This window comes from Pteropus vampyrus, unplaced genomic scaffold (genome assembly GCF_000151845.1).
Source record: "Pteropus vampyrus isolate Shadow unplaced genomic scaffold, Pvam_2.0 Scaffold22, whole genome shotgun sequence".
NCBI classification, from domain to species: domain Eukaryota; kingdom Metazoa; phylum Chordata; class Mammalia; order Chiroptera; family Pteropodidae; genus Pteropus; species Pteropus vampyrus.
Window position 1 is genome coordinate 15,643,180 of NW_011888803.1, and position 3,374 is coordinate 15,646,553.

Here is a 3,374-nt window from a genome sequence, read left to right on the forward strand (position 1 = left end):
GAATGGGAGCATGTGGTCTTGAGCTGCTTGGGTCTGTGTTGCTCTGGATTTGTGATTCATAGGGACGAGACCATGGCATTCACCAAAAGATGAATAAATATTGGAGGATTTCTACAAGCACATTATGTCTGCTCGAATGATGATACCTGTAGATTCACAGCAACAACTAAATAAGAGGTATTTCTAGATTAACTTATCAGACTGAGGGCTGTCACTATTCCATATTCAATAGATAGCTGCTTATTCTTCAGAAAGGAGTGCGGGGAGGGGATGGTTAAGGCAGAGGACCCGCTCTGCTCCTTGCTGGCTGCGTGACCTTGGGCAAGGCTTAACCTTTAAGCCTCTTTTCCTCCTCTATAAAATTGGGTTTTAACAGTACCTGTCTCACAGAGGTATGACGATTGAGTGAAATAATTTTATAGAATACCCAGTACATATTAAGTACTCAATGATTGTTAGTGCTCGACAACTGTTATTTTTCTTTTTCTTCTTTTAGACTCTTCCTCTGCTGCTAGTAGGAAAGGTTAATTGCAGATATTAAAATGGACAGTAGCAGAATCAACACAATACATTCATCTCTTGTTCCTGTCCTGTTTATCACTATTTAATCCCTAGTTAATGACTTGTATTGGACTAGGAACCACTTTGGGTTCATTAGCCAATAGTAAAGTTTTTAACCTTTTGCCACTTAGGGAAATGATCGCCAATCTAAGTCAACCGTCGGATCCAGTGACAACTCATCTCCTCAGCCCCCAAAGAGGAAAGGGAAAAAAGAGGATGCGAATTTGGAAAAATCCACGAAAGGGAAACAAAATATTAACTTAAAGAACTCACCACAAACAATTCCAAACAGTGGTAAGTTTGTTGTTATTGCTGTATCGTTATTATTGATTATTATTGCCTTAAGGCTGTGATACAATTTTAACTCTTAAATAGATCAGTTTGTTTCTCAGCACTCACAGAAGATACTCCTTATCATCATATCTGACAGTTTTCACAGGAGAAAACTGTGTATGAGAAATGCTACTGTTTTTCACGATTAATTTCTATTTATAATTAGAGATTATACTATAAGGACACATGTTTTGAGGTAAAATATTTCTCAGGGTGTTTTTTTTTTACCACCCTGGGTAAATTTTACCACCCTGTTTTTAACATGTTTACTAACTACTGCTGACACTGGTGTTTCTTATTTGTGTGTCTACAAGCCTTGTCCACATTCATTATGAATTACCATTAGTCACAAAAAGATGTTTTCCTAATTTTGCTGACATCCACAAGAATACCAAACACACAAAAAACTTTATCAGTAAACGATAAGTACCAAAATTAGTTATGTATCTTGCATTACCAAGTGAGAGCTAGTATAAAATAATTTTTAAACATTTTGTATTAGTACAAGATTTCAGGATAAAAATGTAATGAACTAAGCACGCATTAGTTTCTTAGTGAAGACAGGCTCTTTGGGGTTTCATTCCAAGCATGTTCTCAGAGGGGCAAGCACGCGAGAGTGGAACAATGCTGCAGGCGTGGAGGGCTGGCTGGGACACAGCCCACTGGAGTGACTGCTTCTTCACCCTGGGACCCACTCTCATACCCTGCAGAGGGACATACTGGGGTGCCCAGGAAGAGAGTAAATGGGATAAGATTTCAGATTCATATCCAGAGCTCTATCTCCTATCTGGAAGCTCCATGTCATTTCAGAGTCTATGTGAAGAGTGACATTAGAATTATAGCTAATATGGAGTTCACAATTGCGGAGATAGCGTGAACTTATGTGGGGGTTTAGAGGACACTACACAGGTGATTAAAGAGTCCAAAAGAATGATGTGTTGAGACCAAGTTAAAAGAAGAGACTGAATGAATGAGTTAATTACATAGAGAAGAAAGAGTGGAAGAGGATTTAAATCTTCAATGATTTAAATGATGGAGATTAGCTGGAAGTTGAGAGTCCTAGATTCTTGTGCTAGTTCTGCTCTTGACCTTGGGCAAGTCACTTAACTTTTTTGGGCCACATTTGCCATCTACAAAATGTGGGTTTATACTAAGATTTACCTTAAAGGTGAAATGCAGTAAACAAATGTTTATTGAATGCTTATTGTATGGCAGACACCAAAGGGAAAAAAAGCTAGTCTGGAACAACATGCCATACCTTGAGCATTAAAAATATTTATTTTAATCAATATATACTAGATCGTGAACCCCCCCGAGGCTATGGGCTATGTCTTACTAGTTGTTTTTTGCTTTTAATCCCCCAAAACTGACACAGTTCTGATACATATAAGATACTTAATAAATATTGAGGAATGAATGATGGAAGTTACAAAATAGATAAGTCTCTGTAATACTTTAAAACCCACAAAGAAACAGCACTCATTTTAAACCTTTCTGAATCGATTAATAGATTTTTATAAAATGTTACTTGCTTATTTTCTGCCAGGCTCTCATTAGCTTACGAAAATCTCAACTCCTACTTTCCACATATATTTTTAAAGTTTTTAGACTTAGTAGTCATCCCTCAAAGAAAGGGAAACCATCCTCTTGTCAGGCATCTTATTTGTAGAAACTTGGGAACATGAGGCTGTATCAACATTTCCCTCTTTCACAGGAAAATAGCCTTTATTAAAAAGTTGAATTATCAGTACTTTTGCTTTTGTGGCAAATAGTTTGCAGCAAAAATTGTATCTGTGAGGATAAAAATAAAAATATGTTGAACACTGAAGCAAGTCATATTTTAAAAGTGCTAAGAAAGGTTAGAATCCCTCAGCTATTCTTTCCTTGTCTTTAAAGAATCCTGCAGTTGTTTCAGATAATTGCCCATTTTAAATGTATATTTTCCAATGTAGTTTTATAATGTACAGATTATGGGGTTTCAACTGCTGGATCTCATCGTTATATAGAACAACCACTGGTGTTTTTCAAATAAAAGTTTTGGGGACTGAATTTTTTTCCCAGTAAGAGGCTTACACCCCACTGATCTGGAAACATATATATATGCGTTTAGATGATTCATTTTGTATCTTTTCATCTTGATTAAAAAGAACATATTACCTGGAAAATGAATCTTGGCTTCCAAAAATAATTTTTCCAGGGAAAATAAGAAAAAAAATTTTTTGTACAGTTCATTAGATTAAATCATCACTTGATAAACTTAAGGATATTAGCTTAAATCGATAATTTTGAAAACTGAGCTATTTCTCTTTATCAGATCTCCCTCCAGATGTCTTTAGCTATAGGAATGTTCCAGGTTATCACATCAAAAGTATCTCTCTCTCTTTCTCATTTTTTTTACTCCGTAATTCAGCCTTCATATTCATTTATTATCGCTCTTGCTTTCTGCATTAATGTCATCTATTTTAGTAATTAGAACCAAG

General features: G+C 35.8%; 1 protein-coding gene across 1 annotated transcript in view; it reads left to right on the plus strand.

Moving 5' to 3' along the window:
- The window catches only part of DCDC2 (doublecortin domain containing 2), a 169,771-nt gene that overhangs the window by 74,348 nt on the left and 92,049 nt on the right, over nucleotides 1-3,374 (plus strand). The window lies entirely within an intron of this gene.